This window comes from Bombina bombina, chromosome 1 (assembly GCF_027579735.1).
Source record: "Bombina bombina isolate aBomBom1 chromosome 1, aBomBom1.pri, whole genome shotgun sequence".
In the NCBI taxonomy this organism is placed as follows: Eukaryota; Metazoa; Chordata; class Amphibia; order Anura; family Bombinatoridae; genus Bombina; species Bombina bombina.
The window spans coordinates 245453972-245470970 of record NC_069499.1 but is presented as its reverse complement, the minus strand read 5'-3'; positions in this window follow the sequence as shown (position 1 = coordinate 245470970).

Here is a 16999-nt window from a genome sequence, read left to right as displayed (position 1 = left end):
AATGGGAAAATGGAATAAAAGGGAGGGGATTAAAATAGGAGGAGGAAGCTCGATGAGGGAGCAATGGAATAAAAAGAGAGGGGATTAAAAAGGGAGGGGTTCAAAATAGAGGAGGATGGGTGCAGCGTAGGAATAAAATGGAGGGGCTTAAAAAAAAGGGGTGGAAGCTGGAGGGGGGAAAAAATGAGGGCCGGATGGGAGCAGCAAGGGAAAAAAGGGAGGGGCTTAAAATAGGAGGAGTGGTCTGGATTCAAAAAATTGGGGGATGGGAGCGGCAATGGAATAAAAAGGGAGGGGCTTAAAATAGGAGGAGGTGTGTGGATGGAAAGGGGGTATGGGAGCAGCAATAGAATAAAAAGGGAAGGGCTTAAAATAGGGGGAGGAGGATGGGAAAAGGTAATAAAAGGGAGGAGCTTGAAATTGGGAGAGGGAGCTGGAAGGAAAATGGTATAAAAAGGGAGGGGCTTAAAATACAGTGGCGAAAGGTGTAACTTTTTAAAAAGCTATCCGATTTACATTTATTATCAAATTTGCTTCATTCTCTTCATATCCTTTGTTGAAGCAGCATCAACAATAGTGTATTGCTGCTCCTGAGTCTGCCTAGGTATGCTTTTCAGCAAAGGACTCAAAGAGAAGGAAGCCAATTAGATAATAGACGTCAAATGGAACCTTGTTTAATATTGTATGCTCTATCTCAATCATGAACGAAAATATTTCACTTTTATTTCCCTTTAAGCCTGGCAATCGACTACTCTTTCGAATTATCCCAGTGAGCTGGCTTCTGGTTCTGTTCATTCGGTAAAGACCTTGGTCCTGTTCCTGATACTTCACATCTCCTGCAAGCTTGGTTCCAGACAGCAATTAAGGTAAATCTCTTGTTGTCTTATGCAAAAGTAGGGATCTGGAGGGATGAAGTTGGGGAAAAATAGGAGGGGTGATTGGACGGTGGGAAAAAGTAATAGGGGAGGAAACTGGGGGAAAAATGAGAGCTGGAGTGTCAGGTATCGGGTTGGGAAAAATAATAGGGTGTGTGTGTGGGGGGGGGACTGGGTGGGAAAAGGTAGAATCTGGGGGAGGGATCCGGATGGAAAGAAATAGAATGTAGAAAGGGAGGGGTCAGGGAGGGGTCTGGTTGGGGGAAACGTAGGAGGTGGATTTGGAGGGGGAGGGTCTAATAATCTGAGGAAGAGAGGTCCGTTTGGTAAACTGGGATATAGAGGGGAGGGGCAGGCCTCTAGTTGGGAAAAAAAAACAGGATATGGCAGTGGGGACTGGTTGTGAAAAATAGGAGGGGGGGGACTGGATAAGGAAAAAGTTAAGATATGGAGTGGGAGGGATCAGGTTGGGAAAATAGGACGGGGAGGGGTCTGGATGAAAACAATTGAATGTGGATCTGGAAGGGGAGGGGGCTAGTTATAGATTGGGATTGCAAGAGAGGGAGTGAAATCTGTGATGGAAGACCAGGTGGTTGCAATAGATCACAAAAGCGTGCTGGATAGGTAGGATCCACCACATCATTTAGAAAGAGGATGTGTTGTCAGAGATGTAGTGTTACATAAAATCGTAATGGGGTGGATCCTGGTAAAAGCTAGGATGCTGTGGCAAAGCTAGGATGCTCTGTAAGCCTTCAAAGGCAAATATTCTGGGGCAGGATACAGTTAGTGTTTCTGCTGCAGGTACGGGACACCAAGGCTTATCTCAGGCTGCATGTTCATAAGATTCATAATAATAGCCAAGAGAGTTGGAACAGGTAACGTTTGGCCTTAGGAAGTAATGCAGTCAGGGTGTCTTGGTCATTAGGGAAGACCTTGTTCTAAAAGAAAGAGAAAAAAAAGGCAGTTATCAAAAAGAAACGGTGGATTTATATTGCAAGAAGTAGAGCTAAAGGAGAAGGACCTGCAACATGCAAAAAAACTGGGCACCTGCTGAGAATATTACTCTGGACTAGTGCTTGTTGACATTGTGGATGGACACTTGGGTTGCTATTTGTAACATTTTACCAGCCAGGTACATGAATGTTAAAGCTTAGCTAAGATGCCACCGCTGGATTTAAAGACTCAACTGCTGCTTGCAAGTCTGCTCAACAAACCACAAAGCGGCAATGACTCACTGTGCCAGGGCCCGCACCCATTATTTTTCTGATTTTAGACCACTGATCTCGGATACTGCGTGTAAACAGTAGAGAGATGACTTGATTTGATTTAAGAAATAAGATAGATGAGATTTTTGGCAAAGCAAATGTTATATTTAACCTCCTCACATAGCCTTCCAGGGCTTTACAAGTGCAGAAGTCAGGCAGCGTGGCATGCTGAAACGGTGCGGCCTCATCAGGACCAAGCTCCCAATCCCTTACTTGCCAGCGCATCAATGGAATCACTGAACTGCAACACAGCCGGCTTTTGGCCAAGGCAGGATCAATACCATCATCTTTATGATTTTAGACCAATGATAAAATAAACAGCAAAGAGATGTTTTGCTTTAAAGGGACATGAAAGCCAAAATTTTTCTTTCATGATTCAGATATGGCATGCATTTTTAAACAACTTTCCAATGTGTGGCTCTTATCAAATTTGCTTCCTTTTCTTGGCATCCTTTATTTAAGGAGCAGCAATAGACTACTGGGAGCTAGCTGACCAAATTTGGTGAGCCCATGACAAGATGACATATATATGCAGCCAACAATCAGCAGCTAGCTTCCATTACTGCATTGCTGCTCCTGAGCTTACCTAGGTATTCTTTTCAACAAAGGCAACCAAGAGAATGAAGCAGATGACATCATAGAAGTACATTTGGAAAATTGGTTAAAATCACATGCTCTATCTAAATCATTAAAGAGCAATTTTGGCTTTCGTATAAATGCTTCTTACTTTATGTCAAAAATGGTGCTCGTCTCTCTCTCCCTAGAGAGGTCCAAAAGCAAATTCTGTAACCAGCAAATCAAATAGCGGATTTAGGCCTTTTGAAGACCTAGATACAGTATTTGCTTTTGGCACCTCTAGGAAGAAAAAAAGAAAAGCATTATTTTTTAGACAAAAGCAAAAAAAAAAATGATTTTAATGTCTCTTTAAGGAAATAGAATAACATTTTCCAAAAATACTTTAATTCTGGAGGGCTATTTGTAATGGAAGGATTTTCAGCCACAGTGGGATTCGATAACCAAACCTCTTGTTTGCAAGACCGTGAAGTTAGCCACTAGGCCACAGCTACCTGACTTTGGGCAAGAAGACAGGGACACTCCCTTATTATTTTGATCTTTGACCGCTAACTCAATAAACGGTGTTAAAGCAATAAATAGCTGACTCCCTCTCAGAAAATAACATAGAATACTATTTTTAAAAAAAGTAAGAAAGAATAAAAAAAGTAAGAATCGTCAGATTGCTTGTTGTAAAATACATCTTGGAGCACCTGGCAATTTAACAACCAGCACCGGAAGGTGGATTTGAACCCTGGACCTTCTGCTTGCAAGCCCAGTAAGCAAGCCACTAAGCCACAACAGAGCATAAGCCAAGGCCTTGGCACGGTCAATAACTATTACTTTTGGGATTTTAGACCGATAATGAAATCAACTGTGAGATCACTAGGGAATGTATCAGACAGTTGCTGTGGAGCAGTGATAAGGTCATGGGCTAGCAAGCACAGGGCCAGCGGTTCGAGTCCTCCCTACTACTTCTCGCCATTCCCAAGGCATGCAGTACTGTCCTTGATAATAGTGTGGTATGGAATACAGCAATATGGTGACGAGGCCCAGATAAGGGTGATTGTGGGTGTCAGGTGATAAGTATATGGAACAGATTGCGGTAGAGTCAGCATAGGAATAACGTGGCTGATTGGGAGTAGGTTGGGTTTGGTTTGGAGAGGGAGGAAACAGGATGGGTAAGAATAGAAGGGAAGAGCAGCTAGTGTGAAATATAAGGGATGGGCTTAAAATAGGGGGAGGAGGCTACATGGGAAAATGGAATAAAAGGGAGGGGATTAAAATAGGAGGAGGAAGCTCAATGAGGGAGCAATGGAATAAAAAGAGAGGGGATTAAAAAGGGAGGGGTTCAAAATAGAGGAGGATGGGTGCAGCACAGGAATAAAATTGAGGGGCTTAAAAAAAAGGGGTGGAAGCTGGAGAGGGGAATAAATGAGGGCCGGATGGGAGCAGCAAGGGAAAAAAGGGAGGGGCTTTAAATAGGAGGAGTGGTCTGGATTCAAAAAATTGGGGGATGGGAGCGGCAATGGAATAAAAAGGGAGGGGCTTAAAATAGGAGGAGGTGTGTGGATGGAAAGGGGGTATGGGAGCAGCAATAGAATAAAAAGGTAAGGGCTTAAAATAGGGGGAGGAGGATGGGAAAAGGTAATAAAAGGGAGGAGCTTGAAATTGGGAGAGGGAGCTGGAAGGAAAATGGTATAAAAAGGGACGGGCTTAAAATACAGTGGCGAAAGGTGTAACTTTTTAAAAAGCTATCCGATTTACATTTATTATCAAATTTGCTTCATTCTCTTCATATCCTTTGTTGAAGCAGCATCAACAATAGTGTATTGCTGCTCCTGAGTCTGCCTAGGTATGCTTTTCAGCAAAGGACTCAAAAAGAAGGAAGCCAATTTGATAATAGACGTCAAATGGAACCTTGTTTAATATTGTATGCTCTATCTCAATCATGAACGAAAATATTTCACTTTTATTTCCCTTTAAGCCTGGCAATCGACTACTCTTTCGAATTATCCCAGTGAGCTGGCTTCTGGTTCTGTTCATTCGGTAAAGACCTTGGTCCTGTTCCTGATACTTCACATCTCCTGCAAGCTTGGTTCCAGACAGCAATTAAGGTAAATCTCTTGTTGTCTTATGCAAAAGTAGGGATCTGGAGGGATGAAGTTGGGTAAAAATAGGAGGGGTGATTGGACGGTGGGAAAAAGTAATAGGGGAGGAAACTGGGGGAAAAATGAGAGCTGGAGTGTCAGGTATCGGGTTGGGAAAAATAATAGGGTGTGTGTGTGTGGGGGGGGGACTGGGTGGGAAAAGGTAGAATCTGGGGGAGGGATCCGGATGGAAAGAAATAGAATGTAGAAAGGGAGGGGTCAGGGAGGGGTCTGGTTGGGGAAACATAGGAGGTGGATTTGGAGGGGGAGGGTCTAATAATCTGAGGAAGAGAGGTCCGTTTGGTAAACTGGGATATAGAGGGGAGGGGCAAGCCTCTAGTTGGGAAAAAAAACAGGATATGGCAGTGGGGTCTGGTTGTGAAAAATAGGAGGGGGGGGACTGGATAAGGAAAAAGTTAAGATATGGAGTGGGAGGGATCAGGTTGGGAAAATAGGACGGGGAGGGGTCTGGATGAAAACAATTGAATGTGGATCTGGAAGGGGAGGGGGCTAGTTATAGATTGGGATTGCAAGAGAGGGAGTGAAATCTGTGATGGAAGACCAGGTGGTTGCAATAGATCACAAAAGCGTGCTGGATAGGTAGGATCCACCACATCATTTAGAAAGAGGATGTGTTGTCAGAGATGTAGTGTTACATAAAATCGTAATGGGGTGGATCCTGGTATATTTTGAAAGGCACGTGGGGTGTAGGGGGAGTATGGTTGAGGGTGGATCTGCAATAAGGAAGGGGGGCTGGTTGGAATGTGCAAAGATTAAGATCAGAATGCACCTGACATCTTTAGAATGGGCTTTGTGACACAGAGATGTGGAAGGGATCCGTGGGGCAAGATCTGACTTAAAATACAGTTTAAGTGGTGGGCTAAAAGGTGAGATCTAGTGAGGTAAAATAGAAATGTGTCAACATAAATGATTGGCTCCCACCTGTTACTTTTCAAATGTTTCACTTCTTGAATGAGAGAAACCCTAAGTCTTACAGATTCAGTGTCCTTACGGCATTTGTTCCCGGTCTCGTGTGTGTGTGTGTGTTTCTCTCGCCACAAGTCAAAGGAAAGGAGTGTAGGGCCTATCAATGACATAGTTTTTATTATAGCTAGAAGAACATCTTGGGGTGGCAAAGCTAGGATGCTGTGGCAAAGCTAGGATGCTCTGTAAGCCTTCAAAGGCAAAGATTCTGGGGCAGGATACAGTTAGTGTTTCTGCTGCAGGTACGGGACACCAAGGCTTATCTCAGGCTGCATGTTCATAAGATTCATAATAATAGCCAAGAGAGTTGGAACAGGTAACGTTTGGCCTTAGGAAGTAATGCAGTCAGGGTGTCTTGGTCATTAGGGAAGACCTTGTTCTATCTAGGAGAAAGAAAGAAAGAAAGAAAGAAAGAAAGAAAGAAAGAAAGAAAGAAAGAAAGAAGAAAGAAAGATAGAAAGAAAGAAAGAAAGAACGAGAAAAAAAGGCAGTTATCAAAAAGAAGTAGAGCTAAAGGAGAAGGACCTGCAACATACAAAAAAACTGGGCACCTGCTGAGAATATTACTCAGGACTAGTGCTTGTTGACATTGTGGATGGACACTTGGGTTGCTATTTGTAACATTTTACCAGCCAGGTACATGAATGTTAAAGCTTAGCTAAGATGCCACCGCTGGATTTAAAGACTCAACTGCTGCTTGCAAGTCTGCTCAACAAACCACAAAGCGGCAATGACTCACTGTGCCAGGGCCCGCACCCATTATTTTTCTGATTTTAGACCACTGATCTCGGATGCTGCGTGTAAACAGTAGAGAGATGACTTGATTTGATTTAAGAAATAAGATAGATGAGATTTTTGGCAAAGCAAATGTTATATTTAACCTCCTCACATAGCCTTCCAGGGCTTTACAAGTGCAGAAGTCAGGCAGCGTGGCATGCTGAAACGGTGCGGCCTCATCAGGACCAAGCTCCCAATCCCTTACTTGCCAGCGCATCAATGGAATCACTGAACTGCAACACAGCCGGTTTTTGGCCAAGGCAGGATCAATACCATCATCTTTATGATTTTAGACCAATGATAAAATAAACAGCAAAGAGATGTTTTGCTTTAAAGGGACATGAAAGCCAAAATTTTTCTTTCATGATTCAGATAGGGCATGCATTTTTAAACAACTTTCCAATGTGTGGCTCTTATCAAATTTGCTTCCTTTTCTTGGCATCCTCCCTCTCAGAAAATAACATAGAATACTATTTTTAAAAAAAGTAAGAAAGAATAAAAAAAGTAAGAATCGTCAGATTGCTTGTTGTAAAATACATCTTGGAGCACCTGGCAATTTAACAACCAGCACCGGAAGGTGGATTTGAACCCTGGATCTTCTGCTTGCAAGCCCAGTAAGCAAGCCACTAAGCCACAACAGAGCATAAGCCAAGGCCTTGGCACGGTCAATAACTATTACTTTTGGAATTTTAGACCGATAATGAAATCAACAGTGAGATCACTAGGTCATGCATCAGACAGTTGCTGTGGAGCAGTGGTAAGGTCACACAGCCGGCTTTTGGCCAAGGCAGGATCAATACCATCATCTTTATGATTTTAGACCAATGATAAAATAAACAGCAAAGAGATGTTTTGCTTTAAAGGGACATGAAAGCCAAAATTTTTCTTTCATGATTCAGATAGGGCATGCATTTTTAAACAACTTTCCAATGTGTGGCTCTTATCAAATTTGCTTCCTTTTCTTGGCATCCTTTATTTAAGGAGCAGCAATAGACTACTGGGAGCTAGCTGACCAAATTTGGTGAGCCCATGACAAGATGACATATATATGCAGCCAACAATCAGCAGCTAGCTTCCATTACTGCATTGCTGCTCCTGAGCTTACCTAGGTATTCTTTTCAACAAAGGCAACCAAGAGAATGAAGCAGATGACATCATAGAAGTACATTTGGAAAATTGGTTAAAATCACATGCTCTATCTAAATCATTAAAGAGCAATTTTGGCTTTCGTATAAATGCTTCTTACTTTATGTCAAAAATGGTGCTCGTCTCTCTCTCCCTAGAGAGGTCCAAAAGCAAATTCTGTAACCAGCAAATCAAATAGCGGATTTAGGCCTTTTGAAGACCTAGATACAGTATTTGCTTTTGGCACCTCTAGGAAGAATAAAAGAAAAGCATAATTTTTTAGACAAAAGCAAAAAAAAAAAAAGATTTTAATGTCTCTTTAAGGAAATAGAATAACATTTTCCAAAAATACTTTAATTCTGGAGGGCTATTTGTAATGGAAGCATTTTCAGCCACAGCGGGATTCAATAACCAAACCTCTTGTTTGCAAGACCGTGAAGTTAGCCACTAGGCCACAGCTACCTGACTTTGGGCAAGAAGACAGGGACACTCCCTTATTATTTTCATCTTTGACCGCTAACTCAATAAACGGTGTTAAAGCAATAAATAGCTGACTCCCTCTCAGAAAATAACATAGAATACTATTTTTAAAAAAAGTAAGAAAGAATAAAAAAAGTAAGAATCGTCAGATTGCTTGTTGTAAAATACATCTTGGAGCACCTGAAGGTGGATTTGAACCCTGGACCTTCTGCTTGCAAGTCCAGTATGCAAGCCACTAAGCCACAACAGAGCATAAGCTAAGGGCTTGGCACGGTCAATAACTATTACTTTTGGGATTTTAGACCGATAATGAAATCAACAGTGAGATCACTAGGTCATGCATCAGACAGTTGCTGTGGAGCAGTGGTAAGGTCATGGGCTAGCAAGCACAGGGCCAGCGGTTCGAGTCCTCCCTACTACTTCTCGCCATTCCCAAGGCATGCAGTACTGTCCTTGATAATAGTGTGGTATGTGATACAGCAATATGGTGACGAGGCCCAGATAAGGGTGATTGTGGGTGTCAGGTGATAAGTATATGGAACAGATTGCGGTAGAGTCAGCATAGGAATAGCGTGGATGATTGGGAGTGGGTTGGGTTTGGAGAGGGAGGAAACAGGATGGGTAAGAATAGAAGGGAAGAGCAGCTAGTGTGGAATATAAGGGATGGGCTTAAAATAGGGGGAGGAGGTTAGATGGGAAAATGGAATAAAAGGGAGGGGATTAAAATAGGAGGAGGAAGCTCGATGAGGGAGCAATGGAATAAAAAGAGAGGGGATTAAAATGGGAGGGGTTCAAAATAGAGGAGGATGGGTGCAGCACAGGAATAAAATGGAGGGGCTTAAAAAAAAAGGGGTGGAAGCTGGAGGGGGGAAAAAAATGAGGGCCGGATGGGAGCAGCAATGGAATAAAAAGGGAGGGGCTTAAAATAGGAGGAGGTGTGTGTGGATGGAAAGGGGGTATGGGAGCAGCAATAGAATAAAAAGGGAAGGGCTTAAAATAGGGGGAGGAGGATGGGAAAAAGTAATAAAAGGGAGGAGCTTGAAATTGGGAGAGGGAGCTGGAAGGAAAATGGTATAAAAAGGGAGGGGCTTAAAATACAGTGGCGAAAGGTGTAACTTTTTAAAAAGCTATCCGATTTACATTTATTATCAAATTTGCTTCATTCTCTTCATATCCTTTGTTGAAGCAGCATCAACAATAGTGTATTGCTGCTCCTGAGTCTGCCTAGGTATGCTTTTCAGCAAAGGACTCAAAGAGAAGGAAGCCAATTAGATAATAGACGTCAAATGGAACCTTGTTTAATATTGTATGCTCTATCTCAATCATGAACTAAAATATTTCACTTTTATTTCCCTTTAAGCCTGGCAATCGACTACTCTTTTGAATTATCCCAGTGAGCTGGCTTCTGGTTCTGTTCATTCGGTAAAGACCTTGGTCCTGTTCCTGATACTTCACATCTCCTGCAAGCTTGGTTCCAGACAGCAATTAAGGTAAATCTCTTGTTGTCTTATGCAAAAGTAGGGATCTGGAGGGATGAAGTTGGGGAAAAATAGGAGGGGTGATTGGACGGTGGGAAAAAGTAATAGGGGAGGAAACTGGGGGAAAAATGAGAGCTGGAGTGTCAGGTATCGGGTTGGGAAAAATAATAGGGTGTGTGTGTGGGGGGGGGGGACTGGGTGGGAAAAGGTAGAATCTGGGGGAGGGATCCGGATGGAAAGAAATAGAATGTAGAAAGGGAGGGGTCAGGGAGGGGTCTGGTTGGGGAAACGTAGGAGGTGGATCTGGAGGGGGAGGGTCTAATAATCTGAGGAAGAGAGGTCCGTTTGGTAAACTGGGATATAGAGGGGAGGGGCAGGCCTCTAGTTGGGAAAAAAACAGGATATGGCAGTGGGGACTGGTTGTGAAAAATAGGAGGGGGGGGACTGGATAAGGAAAAAGTTAAGATATGGAGTGGGAGGGATCAGGTTGGGAAAATAGGACAGGGAGGGGTCTGGATGAAAACAATTGAATGTGGATCTGGAAGGGGAGGGGGCTAGTTATAGATTGGGATTGCAAGAGAGGGAGTGAAATCTGTGATGGAAGACCAGGTGGTTGCAATAGATCACAAAAGCGTGCTGGATAGGTAGGATCCACCACATCATTTAGAAAGAGGATGTGTTGTCAGAGATGTAGTGTTACATAAAATCGTAATGGGGTGGATCCTGGTATATTTTGAAAGGCACGTGGGGTGTAGGGGGAGTATGGTTGAAGGTGGATCTGCAATAAGGAAGGGGGGCTGGTTGGAATGTGCAAAGATTAAGATCAGAATGCACCTGACATCTTTAGAATGGGCTTTGTGACACAGAGATGTGGAAGGGATCCGTGGGGCAAGATCTGACTTAAAATACAGTTTAAGTGGTGGGCTAAAAGGTGAGATCTAGTGAGGTAAAATAGAAATGTGTCAACATAAATGATTGGTTCCCACCTGTTACTTTTCAAATGTTTCACTTCTTGAATGAGAGAAACCCTAAGTCTTACAGATTCAGTGTCCTTACGGCATTTGTTCCCGGTCTCGTGTGTGTGTGTGTGTTTCTCTCGCCACAAGTCAAAGGAAAGGAGTGTAGGGCCTATCAATGAGATAGTTTTTATTATAGCTAGAAGAACATCTTGGGGTGGCAAAGCTAGGATGCTGTGGCAAAGCTAGGATGCTCTGTAAGCCTTCAAAGGCAAAGATTCTGGGGCAGGATACAGTTAGTGTTTCTGCTGCAGGTACGGGACACCAAGGCTTATCTCAGGCTGCATGTTCATAAGATTCATAATAATAGCCAAGAGAGTTGGAACAGGTAACGTTTGGCCTTAGGAAGTAATGCAGTCAGGGTGTCTTGGTCATTAGGGAAGACCTTGTTCTATCTAGGAGAAAGAAAGAAAGAAAGAAAGAAAGAAAGAAAGAAAGAAAGAAAGAAAGAAGAAAGAAAGATAGAAAGAAAGAAAGAAAGAAAGAAAGAAAGAACGAGAAAAAAAGGCAGTTATCAAAAAGAAGTAGAGCTAAAGGAGAAGGACCTGCAACATACAAAAAAACTGGGCACCTGCTGAGAATATTACTCTGGACTAGTGCTTGTTGACATTGTGGATGGACACTTGGGTTGCTATTTGTAACATTTTAGCAGCCAGGTACATGAATGTTAAAGCTTAGCTAAGATGCCACCGCTGGATTTAAAGACTCAACTGCTGCTTGCAAGTCTGCTCAACAAACCACAAAGTGGCAATGACTCACTGTGCCAGGGCCCGCACCCATTATTTTTCTGATTTGAGACCACTGATCTCGGATACTGCGTGTAAACAGTAGAGAGATGACTTGATTTGATTTAAGAAATAAGATAGATGAGATTTTTGGCAAAGCAAATGTTATATTTAACCTCCTCACATAGCCTTCCAGGGCTTTACAAGTGCAGAAGTCAGGCAGCGTGGCATGCTGAAACGGTGCGGCCTCATCAGGACCAAGCTCCCAATCCCTTACTTGCCAGCGCATCAATGGAATCACTGAACTGCAACACAGCCGGCTTTTGGCCAAGGCAGGATCAATACCATCATCTTTATGATTTTAGACCAATGATAAAATAAACAGCAAAGAGATGTTTTGCTTTAAAGGGACATGAAAGCCAAAATTTTTCTTTCATGATTCAGATAGGGCATGCATTTTTAAACAACTTTCCAATGTGTGGCTCTTATCAAATTTGCTTCCTTTTCTTGGCATCCTTTATTTAAGGAGCAGCAATAGACGAACGAAAATATTTCACTTTTATTTCCCTTTAAGCCTGGCAATCGACTACTCTTTCGAATTATCCCAGTGAGCTGGCTTCTGGTTCTGTTCATTCGGTAAAGACCTTGGTCCTGTTCCTGATACTTCACATCTCCTGCAAGCTTGGTTCCAGACAGCAATTAAGGTAAATCTCTTGTTGTCTTATGCAAAAGTAGGGATCTGGAGGGATGAAGTTGGGTAAAAATAGGAGGGGTGATTGGACGGTGGGAAAAAGTAATAGGGGAGGAAACTGGGGGGAAAATGAGAGCTGGAGTGTCAGGTATCGGGTTGGGAAAAATAATAGGGTGTGTGTGTGGGGGGGGGGGGACTGGGTGGGAAAAGGTAGAATCTGGGGGAGGGATCCGGATGGAAAGAAATAGAATGTAGAAAGGGAGGGGTCAGGGAGGGGTCTGGTTGGGGAAACGTAGGAGGTGGATTTGGAGGGGGAGGGTCTAATAATCTGAGGAAGAGAGGTCCGTTTGGTAAACTGGGATATAGAGGGGAGGGGCAAGCCTCTAGTTGGGAAAAAAAACAGGATATGGCAGTGGGGTCTGGTTGTGAAAAATAGGAGGGGGGGGACTGGATAAGGAAAAAGTTAAGATATGGAGTGGGAGGGATCAGGTTGGGAAAATAGGACGGGGAGGGGTCTGGATGAAAACAATTGAATGTGGATCTGGAAGGGGAGGGGGCTAGTTATAGATTGGGATTGCAAGAGAGGGAGTGAAATCTGTGATGGAAGACCAGGTGGTTGCAATAGATCACAAAAGCGTGCTGGATAGGTAGGATCCACCACATCATTTAGAAAGAGGATGTGTTGTCAGAGATGTAGTGTTACATAAAATCGTAATGGGGTGGATCCTGGTATATTTTGAAAGGCATGTGGGGTGTAGGGGGAGTATGGTTGAGGGTGGATCTGCAATAAGGAAGGAGGGCTGGTTGGAATGTGCAAAGATTAAGATCAGAATGCACCTGACATCTTTAGAATGGGCTTTGTGACACAGAGATGTGGAAGGGATCCGTGGGGCAAGATCTGACTTAAAATACAGTTTAAGTGGTGGGCTAAAAGGTGAGATCTAGTGAGGTAAAATAGAAATGTGTCAACATAAATGATTGGTTCCCACCTGTTACTTTTCAAATGTTTCACTTCTTGAATGAGAGAAACCCTAAGTCTTACAGATTCAGTGTCCTTACGGCATTTGTTCCCGGTCTTGTGTGTGTGTGTGTGTGTTTCTCTCGCCACAAGTCAAAGGAAAGGAGTGTAGGGCCTATCAATGAGATAGTTTTTATTATAGCTAGAAGAACATCTTGGGGTGGCAAAGCTAGGATGCTGTGGCAAAGCTAGGATGCTCTGTAAGCCTTCAAAGGCAAAGATTCTGGGGCAGGATACAGTTAGTGTTTCTGCTGCAGGTACGGGACACCAAGGCTTATCTCAGGCTGCATGTTCATAAGATTCATAATAATAGCCAAGAGAGTTGGAACAGGTAACATTTGGCCTTAGGAAGTAATGCAGTCAGGGTGTCTTGGTCATTAGGGAAGACCTTGTTCTATCTAGGAGAAAGAAAGAAAGAAAGAAAGAAAGAAAGAGAAAAAAAGGCAGTTATCAAAAAGAAGTAGAGCTAAAGGAGAAGGACCTGCAACATACAAAAAAACTGGGCACCTGCTGAGAATTTTACTCTGGACTAGTGCTTGTTGACATTGTGGATGGACACTTGGGTTGCTATTTGTAACATTTTACCAGCCAGGTACATGAATGTTAAAGCTTAGCTAAGATGCCACCGCTGGATTTAAAGACTCAACTGCTGCTTGCAAGTCTGCTCAACAAACCACAAAGCTGCAATGACTCATTGTGCCAGGGCCCGCACCCATTATTTTTCTGATTTTAGACCACTGATCTCGGATACTGCGTGTAAACAGTAGAGAGATGACTTGATTTGATTTAAGAAATAAGATAGATGAGATTTTTGGCAAAGCAAATGTTATATTTAACCTCCTCACATAGCCTTCTAGGGCTTTACAAGTGCAGAAGTCAGGCAGCGTGGCATGCTGAAACGGTGCGGCCTCATCAGGACCAAGCTCCCAACCCCTTACTTGCCAGCGCATCAATGAAATCACTGAACTGCAACACAGCCGGCTTTTGGCCAAGGCAGGATCAATACCATCATCTTTTTGATTTTAGACCAATAATAAAATAAACAGCAAAGAGATGTTTTGCTTTAGTTGAAATGATTTTTATTGTAAAATAAAATAAACAAAGAATATTAGATACATCACATATTGCATAATTTGTCCTATTTGTAATTCTCCAACTCTTCCCTCTATTTCTCTGGTGAGGGTCCATTAGGTAAAGGTCCATAGTAGGTTGCCTCAGATTGGTTTGCTGAACCAGAAAAACTGTGGAATGTCCAAACACTTTTGTCTGAGCATGGAGAGATTTATCAAACAGTGTGATTAATCATACAATCGGTAAGAACTACAGAGACTAAAGGGTGAGGCACATCATCAATTTCTGTGGACATTGAAAATATACATGACAACCCTTCAGTCCCCGCTCCACTCAATTGCATTCTATTATAACATTTCCCAATATCTATTACCCTCTTATTGTATAACAATAAACTAAAAATTAACATCCCCCCCACTCGATAAAGTGTTAAACATCAACTTGCCTGTCTCAGCCTTGCTTCAGACGCCGATCCGGGAAGAGAGAGCCCCGTCTGCAGTAGGCCTGCACAAATCCCTACCCTCCACTGTCGCCTTTTGATTCTCTAAACGTATCCAGTCCTGTCTTGAACTCAAGGTTGTGCCCTAGTCGAATTCCCTAGTTGTGCCTAATCAGTGTCCCCCTAATATCCAATAATTCCACACTTTTAAGAATTGGTCATGATTGGCTTGTAACAGTGATGCTGATTCAGAGAGTGAGTATGTTATCTTGATTTTCTCCAGTACCTCCCCCCAGGAGGGCACCCCCACCTTCCAGTATCGGGCCACACAAATCCTAGTGGCTGTGCATAAAGTGTGTATGAATGTGTTTGTGGCTGAGTTAAAAGGTGTGATATGTTCATTCAGCAAAGCTTGAGTTATTGTTAGGGTGATGTTCTCGGAGAGCACCTCGCTCAATAGTTGGGATAATTTAGACCAAACTTGCTGAACGTGTGGGCAATCCCACCACATATGAATATACGTCCCTATCTCGTTGCAGCCTCTATAGCAATTTTTGCTACCATTTTGAGTGTAGTGTGATGTGATTATCGGGGTAAGGTACCATCGAAAGGTAGTTTTAATACAGTTTTCTTTAAAATCCGCACTGATCATACCTTTGCCTGATTTATAAAAAATCTCTGTCCAGTCCTCTTTGGAATGTGTTACATTAGTATCTCTGTCCCATTTTTCCATTAGTGGGGATTTGTCAGTGTGTTTAGCTTCTTGCAGTGAGATGTATATAGTGGAGATTAGTTTTTTAAGTCGGGATCCAGAGCCACTTAGCTTTTCTAGTGTCGTCAACGTCTGTCTAGATTGTTGAGGTAGATATTTATTAATAGTTGATGCTATTTGTAGGTATAAAAACCATGGCAATTTTTCTGGTAATAGTTTGTCTTGTATCTGATGGTGTGTGGCTATTTTACCCTTGTGTAGAAAGTCTGCTACCCTGTAGAGTCCTTTGTTCACCCATTTATTGATCAGCTTATGAGAGTCTCTATCTAATAGAGTTCGTAGAGGTCTCAACATTGAGTCTTGTGGGAATAATTTTAGGGCAGTGGTCACCGAGTGCCACATGGACATCATCTCACCTGTAAGTTTCGAAACCCTATCCAACCCAAGTCTGTCCTTTGGACGCTCCCAAAGTATATCGTCTGAGTGGCTATATTCTGCTATCTTGGTCTCTACTTTCACCCATACCAAATCTGTTTGTGGATTGCCCAGTAGTGTTGTTTGTGCTAATCTCGCCGCTTGATAGTAATTAAGCAAGTTAGGTACCCCAACCCCTCCTAGTTGTCTATGTTGCTGTAGTATTTGTGATGGTATCCTAGCTTTTTTGTTCCCTCTTATAAATTTAATCAAGTCTGCTCGGAGTTTATTGAGTTCTGGTATGGGAATCTTAATCGGCAGGGCCCTAAATAAATATAGTAACCTCGGGAGAACGTTCATTTTAACAGTAGATAGACGTCCGTACCAAGAGAAACCCCCTGTTCTCCACTTGTTGATCTCTTTTCTAATGGTTTTATATAGTGGGACATAGTTTAGTTTGTAGAGGTCTGGAATAGCGTTAGACAACCGGACTCCTAGATATTTTATTGCTTCCTTGGCCCATTCAAACGAAAAATTAATTTCAATGAGCTTTCTAGTGTGGGGAGGGAGAGCGATAGGAATCGCTTCACATTTCTCTTGGTTGATCTTATACCCTGATATGTCAGCATAGTCCTTTAGGACTCGATATAAGTGGGGTAAAGACGTCATTGGATTGGATAGGGTGAGAAGGATATCATCTGCGAATAAAGATAATTTGAATTCCTCCCTACCTATCAGAACTCCGTGTATCTCTGGGGTTAATCTAATCATCGCTGCCAATGGCTCAATACAGATAGCAAATAAAAGCGGCGACAAGGGACACCCTTGTCTTGTACCGTTTCGAATATCAATCCCCCTAGACTGATAGCCCGCCGCTCGGATGTAAGCTGTGGGATTTGAGTATATACTCCTAATAGCCTGAACAAATGAGCCATTAAACCCTAACCTGTGTAGCACTTCAAACATAAAATCCCAATCTATTCTGTCGAACGCCTTCTCCGCGTCCAATGACAGGACCAGAGAAGGCGTTCGTGTCCTAGTCAGGTAGTCGACCAGGGAGATCGTGTGTCTGATATTGTCGGGGGCCTCTCTACCTGAAATAAATCCTACCTGGTCCGGATGGATCATAGTTGGTAAATGTAGTTTAAGCCTGTTTGCTAAAATCTTAGTAAAGATCTTTATATCCTGATTGATTAGTGATATAGGTCTATAGCTCTGACATAATTT